At 44.8% G+C, this 27,796-nt stretch overlaps 2 pseudogenes; both read right to left on the reverse strand.

Moving 5' to 3' along the window:
* Positions 1-9,065: 9,065 nt before the first annotated feature.
* Positions 9,066-11,976, reverse strand: LOC120860766 (annotated as a pseudogene).
* A 556-nt stretch (positions 11,977-12,532) lies between these two features.
* On the reverse strand, positions 12,533-18,920 carry LOC120860768 (annotated as a pseudogene).
* Positions 18,921-27,796: the final 8,876 nt, after the last annotated feature.

Genomic DNA, 27,796 nt, shown 5'->3' on the forward strand with positions numbered 1-27,796 from the left:
CAGAAGGCACGCAACCTCTGGAGGTGCTGGAGGCTGTGCAGTGCAGCTTAGTGCTGCAGTGGCCACAATCATGGGCTGATTGTGTGACCTGGGAATACTACCACTGGCATACCCAGTACTCCAACAACATGAGACAGCTGCTGCATAACTTTCCTCCTAACCAGGTAGTAACACAGTTTCAGGGAACATTTGTCAGAATAGGTCTACCAGGAACAGTCTGCTCCAGCATTGTTTATTTTTTATTTATTTTTAAATGGAGGATAGTTGCTTTACACTGTTGTGTTGGCTTCTGCCATGCTTTTGACATGATTCATCCCAGTTAATCCAGTTGTGTCAAGCTCAGCAAGGCTTTGAGACCTCTTAAAACAAATAAGCAAATGATTTTTGAGGTAAAGACTGCTACTGTTGTACTGTAAGCCCCAGTTACTGTTTCCTTTAGCTCTGAGATGCTTGGTATCAATTTCCTTTAGACGTAGGATGTGTCATTCCAGATTCTGAGTCAAGACTGTAGAAAATGTAGAAGAACAAATTCAGAGTTAAAAGCATAGAATCTAGCTGTGTTCTCTTGGAACTAGTTATGCAGTTCCTCTCTTCACTTCACTATACTCCTCGTGGAACTAGGAACAGTGATGTCCTAATTTCATCAGTGTTTTGTGAAGGTTAATTGCTCTTTACTAAGTTAGTATGTTAATTTGTTAGTACACTGCCTGGTTGGCCTCCCTAATGGCTCAGTGGTAAAGAATCTGCCTGAAGTGCAGGAGACCTGAGTTTGATCCCTAGGTCAGGGAGATCCCCTGGAAAAGGGAATGGCTACTCCTGCCGGTATTCTTGTCTGGAGTCTCCCATGGATAGAGGAGACAGGCATGCTGCAGTCCACAGGGTTACAAAGAGTTGGACATGACTTAGTGTCTGAAAAACAAGAACACAGTGGCTGGCAGTCTGTAAAAGTTTCATCAATATCTCTGTATCTAGTAGAAAGCAAGTGTCAAAGTATAGTGAGTTGGGCCTTGCCTTCCAGGACTGAAAATGAGGAGTCATGTTTATCAGAGAGACTTCTTGTGGCAGATTCTGCTCCCCTAAATCTTTCTGTTTTCTAGCTTACAGGTTCAGGAGCCCCTTTCTGGTCTGGGCCTAAACACTGCCCACACCCACTCATCTTTGATGTCAACAATGTAAGTCTACTCTCCTGGGTCTCCTGCAGTTGGGTAGAAAGTCACTGAATGGATGGTAAGGAGGCTGAGCATCCATAGGGGAATACTGATGTTCTTATCCCTCCTTACCTTGCCTTCTCTTAGCCCCTGCATCTGAACTACGTGATAGTTGCTGCCAACCTCTTTACCCATACCTATGGGTTGATAGGTTCTCAGGACCAGAATGCTGTCACCATACTCATTCAGTCTATGCAGGGCCCTGAGTTCACCCCAAAGTCTGGCATCAGGATCCAAGTTGCTGATGAGGAGCTGCAAACCAGTTCCTCCATTGGTGAGAGCACTTTAGTTGGCCTGGAGCCACCACACTACTGTAGTCCATGTCCATGCAAGCCTCCTGTGTACTTGTGTTTTTCCTCTGGCTCTGCTCTGAGATCTCCTGTCTCAGATTTATCCACTGCCCTTTTTCCTTGCCTATTCGGTTTCCAGTAGCATTTGATTGAGACTAATTCTCTCTCACACTACTTTTTTCTTCTTCTCTCAGGTAGACCATGCCTTTTCTTTGTGTTTTTTCTTTCTTTTGTTTTATTTCCCTATACTTCTTTTTGTGTTCTTCTGAGGTAGAAATGGATATGATTTCTACCAGTAGTCTCTCTGTCTGATTTCTTCATTGGTTCATCTTGACAGATCTCCTCATCTCAGTGCAGTTCAGTCACTCAGTCATGTCCGACTCTGCAACCCCATGAACTGCAGCACACCAGGTCTCCCTGTCCATCACCAACTCCCAGAGTTCACCCAGACTCATGTCCATCAAGTCTGTAATGCCATCCAGCCATCTTATCCTCTGTCATCCCCTTCTTCTCCTGCCCCTAATCCCTCCCAGCATCAGAGTCTTTTCCAGTGAGTCAACTCTTCACATGAGGTGGCCAAAGTATTGGAGTTTCAGCTTTAGCATCAGTCCTTCCAAAGAATACCCAGGAATGATCTCCTTTAGAATGGAGCGGTTGGATCTCCTTGCAGTTGAAGGGTCTCTCAAGAGTCTTCTCCAACACCAGTTTAAAAGCATCAATATTTGGCACTTAGCTTTCTTCACAGTCCAACTCTTTAACCTGTTATTGATCTGTGTGTGTATATTTCCTCATCTCTGTCAAGATATTCCTCATCTCTCCATCTGTAGCTGTCCCACAACTCAAAATTGCAGGTCTCCCCTACCCTTCTTGTGTTCTATAAATCCCTGTCTACGTTTTATCTTCTTTGTATGTATCCCTCAATTTATTCTTTTGTGTATCTGTCCTCTCCTCTTATATCTGCTGTATTTTCTGTCTGAAATAGCTACTCTCAGATGCCTCTTTATATATTTCTCTTTAGGCATCTCCCTACCTGTATCCCCTTTAGCTACTTTCTAGTGTCTTCTTTCTTATACATTATTTTTATATGCACTGTTTTCCCCCTCCTTTCTTTTCATATATGTCTTGTTTATTTCATTTCACTACTCTCTTCTTTCCTATTGGTGGAATTCCCTGCAACATCCCCTTCTGTGTCTTTTATCCCTTGGTCTCTTGTTTGCCCCTGTGTCTTACTTCTTATCTCCTCTTGTCTCTGTCTTCTTTAAGAGGTCTTATATTTATGTTTTCATTGAGATCCTGTGTTTGTTTGTTTCAGATTTTGATAAAAAACATGAGAGATTTACCATCTTAATCATTTTTAAAAATATGCTTCAGTTTAGTTCAGTTCATGCATACAGTTGTGTCTGACATTTTGCAACCACATGAATCGCAGCATGCCAGGCTTCCCTGTCCATCACCAACTCCCAGAGTCCACTCACACTCACATCAGTCGAGTTGGTGATGCCATTCAGCCATCTCATACTCTACCGTCCCCTTTTCGTTCTGCCCCCAGTCCCTCCCAGAATCAGAGTCTTTTCCAATGAGCCAACTCTTCACATGAGATGGCCAAAGTACTGGAGTTCCAGCTTTAAGATCATTCCTTCCAGAGAACACCCAGGACTGATCTCCTTTAGAATGGACTCTGTGGATCTCCTTGGAGTCCAGGGATTCTCAAGAGTCTTCTCCAACACCACAGTTCAAAGGCAACAATTTTTGGCAATCAGCTTTCTTCACAGTGCAACTCTCACATCCATACATGACCACTGGAAAAACCATAGCCTTGACTAGACGGACCTTTGTTGGCAAAGTAATGTCTCTGCTTTTCAAAAATACTATTTAGGTTGGTCATAACTTTTTAGTATTAAATACAGTTCATTGTAAAGTAAATTTCTAGAACTTAACTTGCAAATCTTGAACCCTATACTGCTCAAACAGTAACACACCAATCCCCTTCCCCTCTGCTTCTGGCAAACAATAATATATATTCCATTTCTATGATTTTGATTTTTAGGTACCTTATAGAACATGTGTCTATCTCTGGCTAAGCATGTAGTTATGAGTCCATTTATGCTGTTAAACTGCCAGGATTTCAAATATTCCTTTTAAGGGAGGCTTAATGTTTCACTAAGAAGGAAATGGCAACCCACTCCAGTGTTCTTGCTTGGAGAATCACAGGGACGAGGGAGCCTGGTGGGCTGCCATCTATGGGGTCACACAGAGTTGGACATGACTGAAGTGACTTAGAAGCAGCAATATTTCACTAATTGGATAGACCACGTTTTTGTGTCTATTCATCCACCAGTGAACAACTTGGGTTGTTACCATCTTTATTACAAATAGTATCGCTGTCTAAACCTTTTTTAGTGTCTCAGTCTTTTCCCTCAGTGTCTCTAGATATACTCCTTTTCAAGTCCCACACACCAGTCTACTTCTTTTTTCTTTGGGGTGTTTCTGCCTTACCTTTCCTGCTTCATTTTACTCTTTCCCATAATGTCTCTCCATTTGAAATCCTTTATCTGTGTGAATTTCTCTGCTTTCCTATGGACTGCTGCTTTCACCTCAGACCCTGGCCTGGAATCTAATGTGTATCTGGGGACTAACATGCACTACCTTCCCTCTGAAGATGATAACCGCCTATAGGAGCTCATGGCTCTGCTGCCCATCACACAGAGGTTTTCTGGGTTCAAGTTGTACCCCATCAACTTTGAGAGGGTGCTTAGGAGGATAGCAGTCCTAAAGAGTTAGGGTTAGGGTTAGGGTTTAATTTTAAGTTTAATTTTAAGGGTTTAAGTTTAATTTTGTGCACCCTGTGTTTATCGTTTGAACCACAGTGGACTGTGGAAATGAAACTGTCATATTTGTGATTTAAAGAGGAGAGTCTATCCTGGGCTTGTCCCCTGATTTACTCTACTGTGCTTTATCCTACAGTTTTATAAGCAAGAGTGGATACTTTCAGATTGCTTTGAGGTCCAGGGGCTGCAGCCTAATGGTAAAGAGATGGCCCTCAAGCAGTTCCTTGACCAATTTAAGGTAAGGCACCTTCTTCACTTACTACACATAGCGTAGTGCTTCCCCAGGTCCCTGGTAATGTCCATCCTACTGACATTGTTGCTCCTCCTTTCTAATATCTTCAGACAGAGCACAAATTGGAGATCACCATGCAATCCCAAGGGATATCCATGCTCTATTCCTTTTTCATTCCATCCAGAAAGCTGAAGGAACAGATGGATCAATCATGGGCACACTGGGCAGGGATAAAGAGGTTCTGTCTCAGCTAGGAAGCATCAGCTATCTGTGCAACTCATGTTTACTTATTTGCCCCTCTTTTCCTCTTTTTCTACTTACCTGATCCTGTTATTCCTTATACTAGGATGACAGAAATTGTGAGTCAAGTATCAAAGCAAAAGCTGAAACACCACGTGCAACCATTGGTGCTTGAGCTGTCCTGCAATGATGAGGATGGTGAAGAAGTAGAGGTTCCCTATGTACGATACAGCATTTGGTAATTCCTTTATGTTCCTCTTCCATGTTTGCAGTCTACTCACTTTCTGGCAAAAGCTGAGGCTTACGTCCTTTTGAGAACTTTTTGTGGCTGCTTTCTGTGTTTAGCTTTGGAATTCTTATTAAAGAGGCATCAATCCAAGTGTGTCATATCCTTCCTTCAGCAAAGGCACAAACACAGTTTTCTTTTTTTTTCTCTCTCTCTTCCAGTGTTCTTTTTTTTATTATTTTTTTTCTTTTTTTGTTCACTTGTCTATTTTTACTTTATTTTACTTTACAATTCTGTATTGGTTTTGCCATACATTGACATGAATCCACCACGGGTGTACATGCGTTCCCAAACATGAACCCCCTCCCACCTCCCTCCCCATAACATCTCTCTGGGTCATCCCCGTGTACCAGCTCCAAGCATGCTGTATCCTGCATCGGACATAGACTGGTGATTCGATTCTTACATGATAGAGAATTCAGCACCACCAAACCAGCTCTCCAACAAATTCTAAAGGATATTCTCTAGACAGGAAACACAAAAAGGTTGTATAAACCCAAACCCAAAACAATAAAGTAAATGGTAATGGGATCATACTTATCAATAATTACCCTAAATGTAAATGGGTTGAATGCCCCAACCAAAAGGCAAAGACTGGCCAAATGGATACAAAAACAAGACCTCTCTATATGCTGCTTATAAGAGACCCACCTCAAAACAAGGGACACATACAGACTGAAAGTGAAGGGTTGGAAAAAGATATACCACACAAATAGAGACCAAAAGAAAGCAGGAGTGGCAATATTCGTATCCAATAAAATAGACTAAAACAAAGGCTGTGAAGAGACGAAGAAGACCACTACATAATGATCAAAGGATCAATCCAAGAAGAAGATACAACAATTATAAATATATATGCACCCAATATAGGAGCACCACAATATGTAGGACAAATGCTAACAAGTATGAAAGGGGAAATTAACAACAATACAATAATAGTGGGAGACTTTAATATCCCACTCACACCTATGGACAGATCAACTAAACAGAAAACTAACAAAGAAATGCAAACTTTAAATGATACATTAGACCAGTTAGACCTAATTGATATCTATAGGACATTTGACCCCAAAACAATGAATTTCACCTTTTTCTCAAGTACTCATGGAAGCTTCTCCAGGATAGATCACATCCTGGGCCATAAATATAACCTCGATAAATTCAAAAAAATCGAAGTCATTCCAAGCATCTTTTCTGACCATAATGCATTAAGATTAGATCTCAATTACAGGAGAAAAACTATTAAAAATTCCAACATATGGAGGCTGAACAACACGCTTCTGAATAACCAACAAATCACAGAAGAAATCAAAAAAGAAAGAAAAATATGCATAGAAACTAATGAAAATGAAAGCACAACAACCCAAAACCTATGGGACACTATAAAAGCAGTGTGCTAAGAGGGAAGTTCATAGCAATACAGGCATACCTCAAGAAATAAGAAAAGTCAAATAAATAACCTAACTCTACACTTAAAGCAACTAGAAAAGGAAGAATTGGAGAACCCCAGAGTTAGTAGAAGGAAAGAAATCTTAAAAATTAGGGCAGAAATAAACCCAGTTGTCTTTGGAAGAAGCAGTTTCACCTACTAATCCAAAAGGCTCCACACTGCACCAGCATGGAATTTCTCTCAAATCCAGGGTTACCAGATAAGATTAAATCCAGTTGTTCTGTCAGATGCTTGCCTTGTACCATTTTCCTCATGTCCTTTGCTTACAGAGAAAGATACATTTGTAGGTTGGATAAGAGCATATCTAGCATATCTAGCCTTACCATGTGCATCAAGTTCTACTACCTTCCTTTCCCAGAAGTATCTTGCAATAACAGTTTGCAAGGTGGTAGACTTTGGGCCTGGATTATGGGTCTGAATTCTGAATCTTGTCAGTGTGAATATTGTTTGTTTCAACTCTTGAATGATTGATGAGTTGTTTGGAAGAATAAAAAGATATAATTAATACCTAAGTGTTGCAAGTAGTACTGCACATACTTTTTTTTTCATTGATAATATACCTTTGCTTCTCTGTGTCCTAGAGCTTGATCCTCTTAGAGCTTACTTGTACTCAGATGGTTTACAACCATGCTTTTTTGTTGAGTGGGAGCCTCATCTTAAGTTCTGCTTACCTGAGGCTTCATGGCCTTAAGATGTACACTTATGAGGAAATTATTGACTGGAGAAGAAAAGTCCTTTTGTGTTGGACCCTGCTTCCCTCATCTGTTTTTCCCTTAAATATCAGCAGACTGGGAAGACTTAAAGGGTTTTATTTAATAGATGAACAGTGAGATAAACATTGTTGAGCACACCAGGCACACTGTCCAGATAGATGAAGAATCGAGTGTTTTCAGCTGCCACGATATCTTTTCCTTACTCTCTGGTACCAACTTGGGTAGTTAAAGGTAGCTACTCATATCCTCTGCATTTCACCCAGATATGTAAAAACCTTGTTGCTACAGACCACTTGGAAACATCCCTTATTTCTCCTCTCAAACATGGGTATTTGGAACAACTCAGCCAGCCCATGAACCAGGCAGGCCTGTAAAAATCAAGGCTACTGGCTGGGCCAGATGCAGGCCAGACACCATGTATGCCCTTGGCTCTTTGTGGCCATACTATTAATCTTCTAGGTGACCTCAGTTCTTCCATACATTCTTTTTATTCCCAGCAAAGCCTTGGACATAAGGAGCAGATTTTCTTTACCTCTGGTATCTTTCTGAATGGCAGTGCTGGTTGTTGAGTATAAATGGAGAAGTTTCTCCAGGATACTCACTTTTACATCATTGTTGCTCTACATCACTGAAGACACTAACATTTATCCGCTGTTTTCATCATCCTAGTGTTTGAAGGTTGCCTAGAAACTGTATTCTTCTCTTTTCTCCACTCTCATAGGACCATATCCTCTAGCATAGCATTGTGAGTCTTTCTGCATAAATAATTCTGTTGCTCAGCACTGTAGCCTTTAAATTACATGTGGCTGTTTAGCACTTGAACTGAGGCTACTGCTACTGATTTATTTAATGCTTCATTTTTTTAATATTTAAATGTATACATGTAGAAAGGGGCTATGCACTGAACAGAAAAACGACCCTGATTCGTGGCCATGTCGATCAACTCGTGAATCACTGAAGAGTCATACACACTGCCAAGGACAAGACTCCAGAGAAAGCAAAGAATTCACATCAGGACTATAAAGCTGAGCAATAGAGAATCTTCAGAAGGACACTATTACCAAGTCCATGAAATGAATACCAGCAGGCTCTGAACTGACCCACACGGGCACTAATCCCATACTACATGTCTCAAGTCCCAGTCTCTGCATGCAAACAGCCCACATTCTTGCTTCCCCTATTAGCTCCCTAGGTAACACACTTGGAAGAGAGGCAAAACATAAACACAACACTGATGCTTTCATCACCTTTGTGCACTGCCAGGTAGGCGGGAAGTGCCTGGAGGCATGACACGCTCACAACCTGTTCTGGATGCCTTGGGTTTTGCACGGAGAGCCTAACTTAGCACTTTTGTGTTGCATTGTGCAGGTGTGTGCCACCCTCTGGGAGAGACATGCTGGCTGACGGGCTGATCCTGGGCAGCACTGGCTCAGGACATTCCCAGGTCTGCTAATCACGTGTATGAAACAAGTCTCCAGTGCAGCAGGCAATCTGTGCTTCTTTCTCCTTTGGGTCTCTGCAGGACCTTAGCCTCCTCACCATCCCGGCTTCTGCCTTAGCCACGTCCACCATTTCCACAGGCCGGCCCACGTCCCCACAGACTGAGGGCTCCACAGGCAGTGGTTTTGAAGCCCCATCCCCCTGATTTGCCCTGGCTGAATCCTCAGATCATGCACCCCCTCTTCCCCATCCAAACACATACAACAACATGGTAGAAATGGTGAGTGTGTTTTGTATTTGGTCTAATTGCAGATTTCTGGAGCCATTGTCTGGAGTTATCACTGGGTTATGCTTTCCTCATTTCCATCCTGAATAGGGTCACAGCGGAAATTTGGTGACCAACCACCCTCCGACTGGGGATGCCTCATGACTCCTCTTCTGGTTGCTTGGCACCTCCTCTCCTGTCACCTTCATCTCTACGTCTGCCCTGGGCTGGACACACACACGCAGAGACACACATAAACACAGGAGACACAAGCACACGTGTGTATACACACATAGGCATGGCATGGGGACACAAACATAAACAGAGTATACAGGTGTTTCAGTAGCTGAAGACACCCATGTCCAGCAATGTCAGAGATGGAATCAGTAGACACTAAGTCTTGCTCTTGGGGCTCCCTGTCCACCTCCTCCACGAGCTCATCCATATTTTCCCAAGGCAGCCTGAAACCACTTCTAGTGCAGCATGTGTGGTGGTGGTGAGAGGCCAAGTGGTACACGTGGAAATTCATAGAAGATCCCAAAGTCAGCACACAGGTGCACTTGGTCCCCAGAGAGGATGCCCTTTCAATGATAGGCCTTCCCAGGGTAAAGGGCGGGAGTGAAGGGCCCAGGCAATCTCAAACTCAGTGAGCAGCAGGAGGCCTGGGGATGGCAGGACCCACGGAAGGACAATTCTCATAAAGATACTTAATTCACCCTGTCTCTAGTAGTATCACCTAAGACTCTTGTGTTGCAACCACAGCTGACTTGAGGGAAACTTGCTTTACACACGGACACACTGTGTGTGTGGGCGTCTGTGTCTGTGTGCACGTGAAGTCAAAACTCCAACATCTTGGCAATTGTGTGCATGCCCAAAGCAACATTTGTGTGTCTGTGTGTGTGTGTCTGTGTGCACACGTCACAGCCAACAACTGCAACATCAATCACCAACTGTGTGCAGGCCCAAAGCAACCCCACTATGGTAGGCTACACATAAGGATGATTCTGACAAAAATACTTAATTCACTCTGCCTTTAGTAGTATAACCTAGGACTCTCGTGCTGCAACCTCAGCTAATTTGAGAGAGACTTGCTTCACTCACAGACACACTGTGTGTGTGTGTGTGTGTGTGTGTGTGTGTGTGTGTGTGTGTGTGTAGCCAAGAACTTCAACATCAATCATCAACTGTGCACAGGTCCAAAGTAACCTCACCTCAGCAATCCTATTTGATTCTGGGAAGTTTTGGCCTGATAACCAGTTGAGAAAGTTAAGTCTCCTGGTGTCCATCCTGCGGCTGGGTGCTCCCCATTTAAATTATCAGAACCACTGGACTGCAGTGGAATGAAATTCCCTATACCCTGCAGAAAGACAGGGGAGACTGGGGCAGATCCCAAAGGTGGATCATCCACCCCCTTGCACACCCACACTCACAACACAAAGAGCCACATTTTACCAGTCATGTCAAGGCAATACTCCTTAATGATCACCATGTTCATGAAGTAGGGGTTGTCTCAAAAGGAAAGATCAGCTTGCAGTGGGACCGTGGATGACTCCACAAATCTACCTACCAGCATAGGGAGGAAGGAAAAGGTGCAAGCATATAGCGGCCTCAGCTTGCCTCCCAGGCAAGCATTAACAGCTTTTAAGATGCCTCGAAAGTGTCACAGAACAGGATCGTGAATAAAATGACCCAACTCCCTGCCAGGTCCCCTACTCACTCAACCTTTGTCTCCCTCACTGACCTTTTCAATCAGTTAACTAAGAAAGTCTTTATCTTTGTAGGTGAATATGATGGACACTAGAGGATGGTTCATAATCTGCTTTGGGTCAAGAAGCCATTCAGGTTACATACCAGGCAAAGAAGAGCCAGGCGCATCAGCCCTAGTCTGGGGTGGAAGAAGGACACTGGAACAGACATCTGCAAGGATGCTGGGCATTCCTGCTTGTCGGGCCACCACTGATGTCCTCGGGCCCTGCCATACCTTCAGACATGCTCATGGCTCTGGGTTCCTTGTGGTGTTGTTCATCTGAGGTGGTCTGCATTCCCCAAGAGGGGGCTGTTTCTGACCACTACTGTCCTCCCTCTGACCCATGAGCTGGGAAGTGGCATGTTAATGCTTAAATGGTCAGGAATTACAGTCCTTGTGAAAAACCGTGTCTGAAAGCAAGGGGGTGTGTCTCTGTGTTTGTGTATGTATATGTATATGTGTATGTGTATGTGTAGGTGTAGGTGTAGGTGTAGGTGTAGGTGTAGGTGTATGTGTATGTGTATGTGTATGTGTATGTGTGTGTGACTCCCATGGCTCCACTCTGTCATGGGTTCATCCACATTTTCAACAATAACTGTCTGTGGAGCTGCTCTGGTGTACTATCTCTGGTCATTCCTGACCTAGAGGGCTCGAGTGCTGTTCCTCCCCAGATACAGGCTTGGAAGAGACATCCAAACTCATGGCTGTGACACATACAGGTGTGGCCCTCCAAGACACTACTTGGCTGTGTCTTTGGAGCCTGCCAATTGCCCAGGACCACATTTCCTTCAGGGGCCTCTGACATCCTTTATGTGGCCTGGCCCCAAGCCCTCCTCCTGCTCCCGCCCCTCTCCTACTCCTGAGCAGCAGACCCCAAGGAGCAACAGCTTTGGCACAGAAGCCACGGATGCCTTGGATGATGGCACTTCTCTGAGCCACATAGCACTTCCTCTTCTCATGGCTCTTGCACATGAAACAAACATAGACCCTGTGATTTTTATCATACTCAGAGCTCAGTTCCACCTGCAGGGTGGACAGTGCTTGCAGTGCATCTAGGGTCGGCTGCTCACTCAGGACTCCGAGCCTTTCCTGCACCTACTCCTCCACACTGTTCTCCTCCAGCTCATGGAAGGATTCCATTTCCCACTTCTATTCTCCCAGAACCCCCACCGCCTCCATGATGTCCTCCAAAAGAAGCTGGAATCCTCCCCACCCCCCGCAATCCCCGACACTCTACTATCCACTAAGAACCCACCATCATCCATGGCCTCCACCATGAAGCAGAGAGCCACTTAATCTGGCCTGTCAACTCTTACTGAAACACTGCAGCAGCACACAGAATCATGACATCAAGACTTTAGGAACGTCTCCTGAGAACCCCGCGCTCACAATCAATATGGTCCAGAAGTACAGGATGCTCATGCCTACTTGGGCCATCTTTCATACTCCTACCAGGGTAAGGGAAAAGAGGGAAGAGCCCAGGCAATCTCAGTGAGCTGCATGAGGCAGGGCGATGGCAGGACCCATGGAAGGACGATTCTGACATAAACACTTAATTCCCCCAGCCTCTAATAATATCACCTAGGACTCTTGTGCCCCAAAACCACAGCTGACTTGACAGTGACTTGCTTCACTCACAGACACACCGAGTCCCCAAGCCCCCAGTCTCAGCAGGTCACCTGCTGCATGCATCACCCAAATTCAAGCTCTGCAGAAAGCCTGCATGAGCCTGAGCATCTCCAATTGGGAAAGGACAGTGTCCAAACTACTCCACTGTCCCTTCAGGGCCTACCTCCAGACCCTCTCACCACATGTGTTTCTGTCAGTTATCTCTCATGGAGAACCTTCCTCCCTGGGGTAGTACTTCAGGGGATCGTCCCACATGTCTTCGCCAATGATCTGCTGGCAACATGGGCAAGATCAGCCCGGGGCTGACCAGGCCCCTGACTCTCCCATGAGCAGCCAAGAACTCCAACATCAATCGCCAACTGTGTGCAGGCCCAAAGCAACCCCACCTCAGCAATCTTGTTCGATTCTCAGCAGTTGTGGCCTGACACCCAGTTGAGAAAGTTAAGGCTCCTGGTGTCCAGCCTGCGGCTGGGTGTTCCCCATTCAAGGTCCCAGAACTAGTGGACTGGAGTGAAATGATGTGCCCTATACCCTGCAGAAAGACAGGAGAGACTGGGGTGGACTCCGCTGGTGGATCATCCACACCCTTGTACACCCACACTCATCACCCCGGGAGCTACGTTTTACCAGTGATGTCAGGGTAATACTCCTTAATGATCACTGTGTTCAAGAAGAAGGGGTTGTCCCCAAAGCAAAAGATCAGCTTGCAGAGGGACCACGGATGGCTCCGCACCTGCACCTTCCAGGAAAAGGAGGACGGAAAAGGTTCAAGCTTCTAGGGCCCTCAGCTTGCCTTCCAGGCAGGTATTACCAGTTTCCACGATGCTTCTCCAAAGTCTCATAGTGCAGGAACATGGATAACACGGTCCTCCCACTCCCCGCCAGGTCCCATACCCTCCTGTTCTCAGTCTCCCTCACTGACATTCAAGTCGATCATGTAGCCAAAAAAGTCTTTATCTTGGTCGCTGATCATGAGGGAAACTTGAGGGTGGTTCATAATCTAATCTGCTTTAGGTCAAGGAGCCATTCAGGCCACATGCTGGGTCAAGAAGAGCCAGGAGCATCAGCCCTAGACTGGGGTGGAAGAAGGATACTGCAAGGTGCTGGGCATTGCCGCTTGCCTGGCCACCACTGATGTCTTCATGCCCTGCCATACCATCAGACACGCTCATGACTCTGGGTCTCTTGTGGTGGTGTGCATCTGAAGTGGTCTGCAATCCCCCACAGGGCCTGTTTCTGACCGCTGCTGTTCTCCTCCAGACCTGTGTATGCTGGGTAGTGGCATGCTACTGCCTACATAATCAGACTTGAAGTCCTTGTGACAAACTGTGTCTGAAAGCAAAGGGGTTGGGGCGTGTGTGTGTGTGTGTGTGTGTGTGTGTATGACTCCACATCTCAGTTATATCCTGGGATCATCCACATTTACAACAATAACTCTCTGTCGATGCTGCTCTGGTGTACCGTCTCTGGTCATTCCTGACTTAGAGACCTCGAGTGCTGCTCCTCCTCAGATGCAGGCCTGAAGGAGACACTCAAAGGCATGGCTGTGACACGTACATGTGTGGCCCTGCCCAGACCCTTCTTGGCTGCGCCTTTGGAGCCTGTCAGTTGCCCAGGACCACATTTCCTTCAGGGTCCTGCGGGGCGGAAGGAGTGAGTGTGCCCTCACTCCCCCACCCCCTCCTACTGCTCTTGCTCCTTCTCCTCCTTCTCTTCCTGAGCAGCGGACCCCAAGGATCAGTGGAAAGGATACAGTTTGGCCCAGAAGTCAGGGATGCCCTGGATGATGGCGCTCCTCTGAGCCAAGTGACGCTTCCTCCTCTGATGGTTCTTGCGCATGAACTGATCGTAGGCCCTGTGGTTCTTCTAATGACAGAGCTCAGTTGAACCTGTAGGGTAGCCAGTGCCTGCAGGATCTCTACGCCTGGCACTCACTCGGGCCTCTGGGTCTTTCCTGGCCCTGTTCCTCCACCATCTTCTCCTCCATCTCCTGGGAGGACCGCTGTTCCTGCTCCTTCTCCACCACAACCTCCACCTCCTCCAGATGTCTTCTGCAAGTAGCTGGAGCTCCCGCCCGATCCCCACCACATCTCCGTCCACCAGCACCTCGCCGCCTTCCACCGCCTCCACCCTGAAGAGGGTGGCCTCTGTGCCTGGTGTGACAACTGGTGGCTGCAAGGTCCCAGCCGTGCACAGCATCACGACAGCTGGCCACCGGGCCCTTGCCCCCTGAGCACCCGGGCTCACAACTAAGAAGGTCGGGAGTCCCAGGACACTCCCACTTTCCTCTGACCACCTCTCATGCTCCTCTGGGCCTTGGCCGTGACCCCGAGCTGGGGCAGATGCAAAGTGACGGGATTTAGTAGCACAGCAAGTCATGCGTAATGGCGGCCCAGGCTGCAGTAAACCTGTGGGACACCCAGTAGCTCTTTGGGGGCGGAGAGTGAGAGGAAGTGTGTGGAGGTGAAAGCTGGTGTGTTGCGGGTGGCCTGAAGCCAAAGAAAGGGGTGCCGGAAAGCCCAGGACAGGCCCTGGGAGATCAGCCGAACAGGCGGGGCCCTAGGCTGTGAGCCATGCACAGGCTGCTGGCCCAAATCTAGACCAATGGCTGAGAGGATAGTGGGTGGCACCCTTATGGACACGCCCTTGGAGCGGAAGGCATCGTCCACATTTCCTGTGCTCCAGCGCCCCCACGTGGCCAGATTCTACTCCAAGGAGGTAGACGGTTGTGCATCTGCCTGGGGTAGCCCCAAGCGCTGTCTTTGACCTGGCTCTGGAAATTCCGACCATGGGTTCCTGCTCTGCGACCCGAACAGCACACTCCTGTGTCCCCCGGGACTGTCAATAACTGGGAACTCTCTCTGAGTGTCCAAAGGATACCCAGGGGTGCCAAGGGGCTGGATACTTTTCTTCGTAGGACAGAGCACCTGGTGCTGTCCAGATGCTAGGGTAGTAAAGAAAACCCCCACTGTTTGCTCCAGTTGATCTCCACTGTTCAGGGACACCAGAGCCTTAGGGTACAGAGCTTGCTCTGTGTCTCTTTATCGCTGCTTCTGGCATAGCACTGTTTTGGGCAATCCTTCTCTGTGTGTACCAGGCGCTGGTGTCTTTGTGTCTCCGTCTCTCTAAGTAGTGCTGTTGCCGTCTGCCATTCTCTGGGCACCCGCGCTCAGAAGAGACGCTTATCATTGGTGTGAAGGCAAGCCTATCTCCTGAGTGAGTTGCACCAATGAGAGATCGGACGGTTTTAGTCCACGCATTGGGAGAGTGCTTTCTCAGAGTTGAAAGCCAACAGTGGGTGGTCACTGCTGAACCGCAGAAGGGGACGGGTGACCCTCCTTCCCTCGCTGGACAGAGGTGAACGCTGCACAGGCCTGAGGCGGCTTGGCCACACTTTGCACAGACGGAGAAACGGGGCATGCTCTGCTGGCATGAGGGGACTCCTGAACCTTGTTCGAATGCCTGCCAGGGAGACGCTAAGGACAGCTCCCCATTACGTTCCACGACTCACTGGTGTTGGAGACTTGCACCTCTGCCATTTACCATATCGGGGCCCTTTCAAAGTGGTTCCGTTCTCCGTGTGAGAACACAGCCTAGCCGGCCCGGTCTCCCAAGCCTGTGGGGCCGGGAGCAGCAAGAGGAACAAGCTAAGCCATCCATCCTATAGACCTGATACCCAATCTATGCATTCTGCAAAGAGTACAAAGAGTGATGTTTCAAACGGGAAGACTCTGAAGGTAGCAGGTGCTTATGCTGCAGTGCTGGTCCCTCTCTGAAACCTCACAAAAAAGGCAAGGTGTGCTCATGCTCACAGCAAGATCAGGGAAACGATGTCCAGCACTCGAGAAGGACGGAAAGGTCCTTGTAGCTGGGTGTTTAAGGGGCTGTGGGGTCACCTACCGTGGCTCCTGTGTCTGGGATTGCAGCCTGTTCTGTATCTCAGCTCCTCTGCACTCTCTCATTGGTCGACCCCAGGCGCCTTCCTCCTGCCTCTCCCTTCTGCTGGACATCCTGGGAGCACCACTGTGATTCCACTTAGAACTTGCCTGCTCAAGTGAGATCATGGGGATCGATTCCTTGGCTTCAGTGCTTCTGCTGGCCAGAGTCTACAAACCTCTCCCTATGACCTTCATGTTTTCGCTATTCAACTTCCATCATCTGGCTAGGTCAATTCTGACAGCTAATACTCACAAGCCTACTGGCAGGCGCTACTGCACACACATGTATACACACAGGCGCATGTACACACTAACATCCCTGCACACATGCAGATGTACAAGCTTTCTTCTCCAGGAACGTGAATTTTGGTAAGCACCCGACTTTCTTTGTCCAGGTTATTTTCTTTCACTTGCTCATCGGTCATGTCAGGTTGCAATTCTAACTCTGTGGCTTATCCTCAAAGGTTTCAAAATCTTGGCATTTGCTCGTGACAGGGCCCGACCTGCAGAGCAGTGGGCAGGATTGGAAGTGCTCGCTGTGGACCGCTGAGTGACTTACACCTGTAGGTTCTGCCTTCTCCCATCACTTTGAACAGCTTCACAGGACCAGTCACGTTGGCCTGATCCATTGCCTGTGCCTTACTTCAGGAAACCAGAAAACAAGGACCACTGGGTTCAGCTGACTCGGAGAACCGCTTTCTTGGTGTGCACCTATCTAGGACATTCCTTGTCAATGTTGTGGCTCTATTGCTATCCCACCACCCTGTTAGGGCCCATAGCATTCCGAGTGAAGCCCCTTTTCTTCCCATCTGTGTAGCTTTCTGTGTGCACCTGTCTACCTGTGCACCCAAGGGCTATCTCCCTGAAGCAGGAAAAGGCCAAAGAGATGCCAGAGCCTTCAAGAGCCCCAAGAGACTGAGATAGGCCTGGGTCTGATTCAGTCTTGTGAAGAAACTACACATGGACACAGGCACTCTTCCAATACAAGACATGGAACCTGAGGCTGTAAAAGTAAGGTGGCAACTCTACACGTTGTCCCATCCATCTAACACTACCCAGACACACTCAGTCCCTAAACAGCTGATGCCCTGGGAGACCTGACCTTTCTGAGCCCACAGCTCATGCCTCCCTGGGCAGAAAGCAGCTTTTCTTTCTCAAATGCACCAAGAGGCCTTGACCCACTCAGGCCTCACTGATTTGTTAAATGCCAAGACTCTTTTTCAGTTGCTCTCATTAGGCCCAGCTAGAATTCCCTACAGTCAGGCATCCCTGCTTGCCTATACAGCCCACGTGCCAAGGAAGCCAGTCCCTGGTTGAGCCCAGGGACATCCAACATGGTCACCTGGAAGGCAGGGTCCCCCCTGAGTGTCATCTGGTACAGATTCCCTATGACAAAATCAGAGATTCTGCTCCAGTGAGATGAGCAGAGTCCTCCCTCACGTGCAGATGCACACCTTTGCCCCTCTGGTCCCAATAGCCAGGGGAAAGACCCCAGAGGAAGGAAGGAATTCACATCAGGACTTTAAGCATGACCCATGGGGTATCCTTGGCAGGGCCACTATTGCCTAGCCCCTGGCAATAAGCTGAAAACCAGCAAGCTCTGAACTTCCCCCAGGGGCCTCCTTGTCTCTGACTCCCCCAAGGTCCCTTGGCACATGCAATTAGAGCACCACTCTTGCTTCCTCCCTCTTCCCTCCCTCACAGGAACACCCTGGCAGAGGGACACACACAGACACCAACACCTGCACTTTCCTCGCCTTTCTGCACTGCCAGGAAGGCTGGAAGTGCCTGGAGGCATGTCACACTCACATCCTGTCTCTCCTAGCATTCCTGTGGTTTTGCACGGACAGCCTACCTTAGCACATCCTGTGTTGTGTATCGTGTCAAGCCAGTGTGTGCCACCCTCGTGGACAGAGTGTGCTGGCTGATAGGCTGATCCTCAGGACCTTCCCAGGTCTCCTTCTTACATGTGTGGAACAAGTCTCCAGTGCAGCAGGCAATCTGTGCCTCTTTCTCCTTCGGGTTTCTGCAGGACCTTAGCCTCCTCACCATCCTGGTTCCTGCCGTAGCCACGTCCACCATTTCCACAGGCCGGCCCACGTCCCCACAGACTGAGGGCTCCACAGGCAGTGGTTTTGAAGCCCCACCCCTCCTGATTTGCCCTGGCTGAATCCACAGTCCATGAACCCCCTCTTCCTGGTCCAAACACACACAACAACATGGTAGAAGTGGTGAGCATGTTTTGTATTTGGTCTAACTGCAGATTTCTGGAGCCATGGTCCGGAGTTATCATTGGCCATCCTTTCCTCATTCCCATCCTGGATAGGGTCACTGCAGAGATTCAGTGACCAACCAACCTCAGACTGGGGATGCCTCATGCCTCCTCTTCTGGTTGCTTGGCACCTCTTCTCCTGTTGCCTTTATCTCTGAGTCTGCCCTGGGCCGGACACACACTCCCCCACATAAACACAGGTGACACAGGCACACGTGTGAATACACATACATGCTTGGCACGGGGACACAAATGCAAACAGGGCACACAGGTGGTTCAGGAGCTTAAGATGCCCATGTCCAGCAATGTCGGAAATGGCGTCAGTCAGCACCACGTTTTGTCCTTGGGGCTCCTTGTCCACCTCCTCCCCGAGCTCGTCCATATTTTCCCAAGGCAGCATGAAGCCACTTCGAACACAGCTTGTGTGGTGGTGGTGAGATGCGAGTGGTACATGTGGAAATTCACAGAAGATCCCAAAGTCAGAATACAGGCACACTGGGACCTCGGAGAGGACCTCTTTTCAAGGATAGGCCTTCCCAGGGTGAGGGGCGGGAGTGAAGGGCCCAGGCAATCTCAAACTCAATGAGCCTCAGGAAGCTGGGGGATGGCAGGACCCATGGAAGCATGATTCTGACATGGACACTTAATTCCCCCTGCCTCTAGTAGTATCACCTAGGACATTCGTGACCCCAAACCACAGCTGACTTGACAGAGACTTGTTTCATTCACAGACACACTGAGTCCCCACGCTGGGTGCTCCCCATTCAAAATCGCAGTACCAGTGGACTGGAGTGGAACGACGTTCCCTATACTCTGTTGAAAGACAGACTAGCGCGGACTCCCCACGTGGATCATCCACACATGTAAATTTTGGCACTGATTTTCCTCTTGTAAATCTGGAATACTCTATATTTCACGTATGAAAATATAGATAGAGTTTTATCCCATCAAATAACGATTTTTCTATAAATTATTCTGGAAAATGTGGGTCATCATTTTCTTAAATGAAATATTTACTTGTCTATATTTCAAAAGTGAAAATCTCAGCCCAGATTTTGCTACCTGAATTATGGATTTCTTTAACTTTGGCTTTTTAAACTCTATGTACTCTAGGATAAATCACATCCTGGACCATAAATCTAGCATTGGTAAAAAAAGAAAAATGAAATCATTCCAATATTTTTTTTCTGATCATATTGTTTTATGATTAGATATACTTACAGGAAAAGAAAAGCTATAAAAATTCTATTTGTAAACTGAACAACATACTTCTGTATAACCAGCAAATCAGAGAGAACAAAAAGAAAAAGATAAAAAGAATTCAACATATCCATAGAAATGAATGAAAATGAAAACACAATAACCCAAATGTATGGTACAACTGTAAAAGCACTGCTAAGTGGAAGGTTCATAGTAATACAGGTTTATATCAAGAAACAAGAAATAAGTTAAATAAATCTCTTAAATTTACACCTAGTGCAACTAGAAAAGGAAAAAAAAATGAAGAATGCCAAAGCAAGTAGAAGGAAAGCAATCATAAAAATTAGGACAGACATAAATTCAAAAGAAACAAAAGAGACAAAAGCAAAAGTCAACAAAGGTAAAAGCTGCTTTTTTGTGTAGGTAAATAAAATTTAAAAACCATTAGCCAGAGTTATCAAGAAACAAAGGGAGAAGAATAAAATCAACAACATAAGAAATGAAAATGGATAAATCCTAACAGACAACACAAAAATACAAAGGATCATAAAAGATCATTATCAGCAAGTATATGCCAATAGAATGGACAATTTGGAAGAAATGCACAAATTCTTAGAATGGTATAATTTTTCAGAACTGAAGCAGGAGGAAATAGAACATCTTAACAGACATGTCACAAACATGGAAATCAAAATGGTAATCAGAAATCTTGCAGGAAAGAAAAGCCCATGACCAGACAACTTCACAACTGAATTCTACCAAAAATTTGGAGAACAGCTAACACCTATTCTACTCAAACTATTCTAGAATATTGGAGAGGAAGGGAAATTTCCAAACTCATTCTATGAGGCCACTATCTCCCTAACACAAAAACCAGACAAGGATCCCCCCATAAAGAAAACTACAGGCCTTTAACACTGATGAACATAGATGCACAAATCCTTAACAAAATCCTGCAAAGATAATCCAACATCATATTAAAAAGATCCTACACCATGACCTCCAAGATTTTATAAAATTAACACCCAAAAGACTGTAATGCAAAAACAGGAAGTCAAGAGATACATGGAGAAACAGGCAAGTTTGTACCTGGGGTACAAAATGATGCAGAATAAAGGTTAAAGGCAGGGTTTGCAAATACAAAGGTTAAAAATGGAAACAGCGACAGTGTTCTTGGGGTCCAAAATCACTGTGGAAAGTGATTACAGCCATGAAAATAGAAGACTCTCACTCTCAGGAAGAAAGCTGTGACAAACTAGACACAATGTACTAAGAAGCAGAGACATCACTTTGTCTACAAAGGTCCGTGTAGCCAAACTACTTTTTCCCCTCCCTCCCAGGGGATATGTATGGATGTCCATCTTGTCTGACACTACACAGCATGGCTTAGTTTCACTGAGTTAGACACGGCTTTGTTCCATGTGATGGATTGGTTAGTTTTCTGTGAATGTGGTTTCAGTGTTTCTGCTCTCTAGTGCCCTCTCTCAGCGCCTACCATCTTACTGGGATTTCTCTTACTTTGGAAGTTGAGTATCTCTTCACTGCTGCTACAGCCGCTGCTCCTTACCTTACACGTGGGGTATCTTCTCTTGACTGCTGACTGTTCCAGAGCCAGAGAGCCAGAGAGCCAGAGCTCCCTTCTCCAACAAATTTGGAAAACTCAGCAGTGGCCACAGGAGTGGAAAATGTCAGTTTTTATTTCAATCCCAAAGAGAGGTATTGCCAAAGAGTACTCAAGTTCAGTTCAGTTCAGTTCAGTTCAGTGGCTCAGTCATCTGACGCTTTGTGACCCCATGAGTTGCAGCACTCCAGGCCTCCCTGTCCATCACCAACTCCCAGAATGCACTTAAACTGACATCCATTGAGTCAGTGACGCTATCAGGCCATCATCCTCTGTCATCTCCTTCTCCTACTGCCCCCAATCCCTCCCAGAATCAAGGTCTTTCCCCATGAGTGAATTCTTTGCATGAGGTGGCCAAAGTATTGGAGTTTCAGTTTCAGCATCAGTCCTTCCAGTGAACACCTAGGACTGATCTCCTTTAGGATGGACTGGTTGGATCTCCTTACAGTCCATGGGACTCTCAAGAGTCTTCTCCAACACCACAGTTCAAAAGCATCAATTCTTCGGCTCTCAGCTTTCTTCACAGTCCAACTTTCACATCCATACATGACCACAGAAAAAACCATAGCCGTGACCAAATGGACCTTTGTTGGCAAAGTAATATCTCTGCTTTTCAATATGCTATCTAGGTTGGTCAAAACTTCCTTTCCAAGGAGTAAGAATCTTTTAATTTCATGGCTGCAATCATCACTTGCTATGATTTTGGAGCCCCAAACAATAAAGTCTGACACTGTTTCCTGTTTCCCCTTCTGTTTCCCGAGAAGGGATAGGACCAGATGCCATGATCTTAAATTTCTGAATGTTGAGCTTTAAGCCAATTTTTTCACTCTCCTCTTTCACTTTCATCAAGAGGCTTTTTAGTTCCTCTTCACTTTCTGCTACAGGGGTTGTGTCATCTGAATATCTGAGGTTGTTGATATTTCCTCTGGCAATCTTGATTCCAGCTTGTGCTTCTTTCTGCCCAGCATTTCTCATTATGTACTCAGCATATAGGTTAAATAAACAGGGTGACAATATACAGCCCTGATGTACTCCGTTTCCTATTTGGAACCAGTCTGTTGTTCGATGTCCAGTTCTTACTGTTGCTTCCTGACCTGCATATAGGTTTCTCAAGACTCATGTCAGGTAGTCTGGTATTCCCATTTATTTCAGAGTTTTCAGCAGTTTATTGTGATCCACACAGTCAAAGGCTCTGGCATAGTCAAGAAAGCAGAAATATATGTTTTTCTGGAACTCGGTTGCTTTTTCAATGATCCAGCGGATGTTGGCAATTTGATCTCTGGTTCCACTGCCTTTTCTAAAATCAGCTTGAACTTCTGGGATTTCGTGGTTCACGTATTGCTGAAGCCTGACTTGGATAATTTTAAGCTTTATTTTACCAGAGTGTGAGATGATTGCAATTGTGCTTTATTTTTGAACATATTTTGGCACTGCCTTTCTTTGGAATTGGAAGGAAAACACATTTCCCAGACCTGTGGTCACTGGTGAGTTTTCCAAATTTTGGAAAGAATACTCAAACTGCTACACGATTGTCTTCATCTCATACACTAGTAAAGTAATACTCAGAATTCTCAAAGGCAGGCTTCAACAATACGTGAACCGTGAACTTCTACATGTTCAAATTGGTTTTGGAAAAGGCATAGGAACCATATATCAAATTGCAACCATCGACTGGATCTCTGTAAAAGCAAAAGAGTTCCAGAAAAACATCTACTCCAGCCTTATTGATGATGCCAAAGACTTTGACTCTATAGATCACAATAAACTCTGTGGAAAATTCTACAGGAGATGGGAATATCAGACCACATGACCTGTCTTAAGAAATGTGGATGTAGGTCAGAAAGCAACAATTAGAACAAGGTATGGAAGAACAGGCTGGCTCCAAAGAGGAAATGGAGTTGGTCAAGGCTGTATTGTCACCTGCTTATTTAACTTATATGTCGAATACATCTTGAGAGACACTGGGTTGTGCGAAGTAGAAGCTGGAATCAAGATTGCATGGAGAAATATCAATAACAGCAAACATGCAAATGACACCACCCTTATGACAAAAAATGAGGAAGATCTAAAAGCCTCTTGATAAAAGTGAAACAAGAGAGTGAAAAAAATGGCTTAAAATTCAACATTCAGAAAGCCAAGTTCATGGTATCTGGTCCCATCACTTCATGGCAAATAGATAGGGAAACAGTGTTAGACTTTATTTATTTAGTTGGTAGAGGGTGGCTAAAATCACTACAGAAGTTGACTATAGCCATGAAATTAAAAGATGCTTACTCTTTTGAAGAAAAGTTATGACCAACCTAGTTTATTAAGTTTTAATATTATTATTATATTTATATAGTTATATTTAAAATATTAATATTAAAATATTTAAAAGTAGAGACATCACTTTGTCAACAAAGGTCTGTCTAGTCAAAACTGTGGTTTCTCCAGTAGTCATATATGGGTATGAGAGTTGGACTATACAGAAAGCTGAGCACAGAAGTATTAATGATTTTGAACTGTGATGCTGGAGAAGACTCTTGAAAGTCCATTGGACTGCAGGAGATACAACCAGTCCATCGTAAGGAGATCAGTCCTGGGTGTTCATTTGAAAGAATGCCATTGAAGCTGAAACTCCAGTACTTTGGCCACCTGATGAGAAGAGCTGACTCATTGGAAAATACCCTGATGCTGGTAAAGATTGAGACAGGAGGACAAGGGGATGGCAGAGGATGAGATGGATGGCATTGCAGACTCAATGGGCAAGAGTTTGGGTAGACTTTGGGAGTTGGTGATGGACAGGAGGGCCTGAAGTCCTGTGGTCCATGTGGTCACCAAGAGTCGCACAGACTGAGATAATGATCTGAACTTGTTGGGGGCCAGCGTGAGGAACTCTGCCCATGGCAAAAGTCATGAGGAAGGAGGCTTGGCATACGCAAAGGCGTGATCAAGCCTCAGGAAACCCCCTGTTCTACCCCAAAACCAGAGTCTGTTTTATGCTCTCACCTACACCTCTGACTTTACGGGGGGCTCTCCCCCGTAACTGTTTGTCTCGGAGAAGGAGCAAATGTGCAGCTCCAAGGCAATAAAAGTTCTGGGGCGTGACAAAAGTGTTTCAGCTTACAACTCCTCTGAAGGTTATCTAGCCCACCGGTATAGGTTTGTCCAGCCACATGTGATTGTTTACAGCCTCCCAATCTGAGAGGCATGAGATGTAGATGTTTTAGACTTACTAAAGGCAAATTCTTTTGGGGAGTTAGAAATTATTAGTATAGTGGGTTGGTTAGGAATTATATTGGTGAAGGGTTTTTCATTTGTTTTGCCAATAATTGCTGCTAATTCCCTGCCCTGGGTGGGACAAGGATGTCTCAGGTCAAACCTCTCTGCTGACAGACTAGCTTGTATGACAGGATTATCCTTACTCCTGCCACAGGATTGTTTACTACCTCTCAACCATAAACAACACAGAGAGTTTTGGAGTATTTTGAGAATCTTAATTTCTCATTGTTGAGTCAATGGTTGCCGCCAGGCCTCCATATCCTTAGGCACCTGGGAACATATTAATCAATGTATTTGGAATATAGAAAAGGAAATATAGTAGTTTTTGATGTTAGCAATACTAGACTTTTTGAGTTAATGAAATTTCTCTTTTGTAATAGATCACTGTGCTTTGTTATAAATCATTGTGTCTTTGTTATGTAAAAATGTAACTTTATCACTATCTTAAGACTAAATAGATCTTAAGGGGAGCACTGGTGAAAGGATTTTCATTTGTCAGGCTGATATTTGCTGCTAAATCTCCATATTCCCTGTCCTTATAATGAATATAACTAACAATATAGGAGAAATAAGTATTAACCTTGAAGCATATAGGAGAAATAAGTATTCACCTTTAAGATTAATCCTGTTAAATAAATTCCTTTCTTGATTGTAACTCACTACACCCTCACCGTATAGGAATGCACCTTTATCTGGAGGGTGGTGCCTGGTTTAAGAAAAAACACCTTTGGAGAAAATAAGGTTTTTGGTTATCAGAAAGAAAGGATCATAGAATGTCAGCAGGTCTTACTCATGGCCAGAAGATGATGTAATATCCCTAAGACCCCCGCGTGACTCTGTATTCATCCCTATATGTAACAAGAGGTAAATAACCAAATCCCAAAATAAAGAAATTGGATCAGTTTCCAGAAAGACTGATTCCACCATGTCGCTTCTTTCTTGCTCTCATTTCTCTGGCTGAAATTCAGCCTCTTTTCTCCACTAATTTTTCTACTACACTATCCGTTTCTAATCTCTCTATATATCTGTAATTAAATATGCATTTTTTCAAAGATGCCGACACCATCCCCACCTTCAAATTCCCTGGATCCACTGGGGCTGGACCCGGACATGAACTGACATAAGCCTATGTCTGAATGTGACTTTGACTATAAAAAATGCTGAGTGCCAAATAACTGTGGCTTTGAACCTGTCTTACTGAAGGTGACTCTTGAGAGTCCTTTGGACAGCAAGGAGATCAACCCCGTCAATCCTAAAAGAAATTAACCATAAATATTCATTGGAAGGACTGATGCTGAAGCTCAATCTCCAATACTTTGGCTAAAGGACTCATGAGAAAAGACTGACACTCTACCTTGTCATGAAACATTATTGGCTCTGATTTGTGAAAGACTCAGTGCAGGAGAAGAAGAGGGCAACAGAAGCTGAGTTGGTTGGAAATGCTGGAATCTCTTGACTCAAGGAAGATAAGACTGAGCAAAGTGTTTGAGACAAGGAAGAGCTGGGAAGCCTGGAGTGCTACTGTCCACGGTGTGGCAGATTTGGAACTGGCCAGACAACTGAAAAACAGCAACAAGCCTATTTCACATATGTCAATCAGTATATTTTCAAGTCTGAAATATGGAATTCTCTATATCCCTAGAGGAAAATTAGATGCATCTTTATAAATTATGGACATTTCTCTATTTCCTTTATGGAGGTCTGGGGGGATATTTTACTTCTTAAACTATGAGAGATCAATTACTCTGACACCAAATTTTAATAATCATATGTTTATGTGTAATATGGAGTTTTGTACATTTAAAATTGAAAGTCAGGGTATACATGTCCTCTTGGGAAATATTTCACATATGATTATGGACTCACTGTCAAATTTTCTGTTCCTTGTGTTGAAGTCTTACACCAGATAGTGCTTCAGCAAAGAGGAAATCTCAGTTTAACATATGAAATTCTAGGTACAGATTTTAGGATATGAAATATGAAGCTATCTATAATTCACATTTGAAAATCTGGGGACAGATTTTCCAACATGAAATACAAAATGCTTGATATATCACATATGAAGATTTTTCTGAATGAATTATCCAATTTTTTTATATTACAGTTACAAAATTCTAAATGCAGATATGTATGCAGAGAATATGACAATCATTATTTCACATATCAAAGGACGGTCACTGATTTTCAACATGAGAAGTGGGATTTTTTGTATTTTTCATTTGAACATTTCTGTGCTGACATTTCTTCAAGAAATATGAAATAATGTGTGTTTAACATTTGCAAAGCAGGCATCAATTGTCCTACAGTAAGTATGAACTTTTCTGGATCATAGAGGAAAATTGCTTGAGCTATGAAATTCTCTTTATTTCGGCAAAGACACTTTGAAGGAAGATCTTGTGCCATAAAATATGGAATACTGTATAGTTCGCATATGAAACACTGGGGACAAGTTTCTCATATGGAATATGAAATCTCAGTTATTCACAGAAGAAAATTTGTGTCGAATTTTCATACATAGATTATGGAATTTTCCATGATTCAGAAATTGAGATCTAGGCCTAACAGGTAAATATATATTCATCTATGTTTATTGTCAGAACATGTGGTCACAGAGTTCCCTACTTAATTTTAATAGTCTCTATATTAAACTTTGAAAGGCTGAGTGAAGATATATGAAAACTCTATATTGACATGTGAAAATCTGAGTAACAATATTTGTACATGAGATGGGTAAAACACTATAGTAACATTTGTATTTCTAGGTTGTGATGCTCCCTCATGAAATATAAGATCTACATATTTCACATATGGAAATCTGGATGCCATTTTTACCTGCGTGAAATATGGAGTTCAATTATGAATTTCTGCATGCAGGTTTTACTCAGTAATGCTCTGAAATTCTGTAACTATGTCATTAGAAAATCTAGGTGTCCGTTTTCCTACAATAATATGAAATTCTCATATTTATTTATTTTTTAAATTAATTAATCTATTTCTTTTTAATTTTTACTTTACAATTCTGTATTGGTTTTGGCATAGATTGACATGAATCCACCACAGGTGTACATGCGTTTCCAAACATGAACCCCCCTCCCACCCCCCTCCCCACAACATCTCTCTGGGTCATCCCCGCGCGGCAGCCCCAAGCGTGTCATATCCTGCATCAGACATAGACT

This window comes from Oryx dammah, unplaced genomic scaffold (genome assembly GCF_014754425.2).
Source record: "Oryx dammah isolate SB20612 unplaced genomic scaffold, SCBI_Odam_1.1 HiC_scaffold_11185, whole genome shotgun sequence".
Classification (NCBI taxonomy): Eukaryota; Metazoa; Chordata; class Mammalia; order Artiodactyla; family Bovidae; genus Oryx; species Oryx dammah.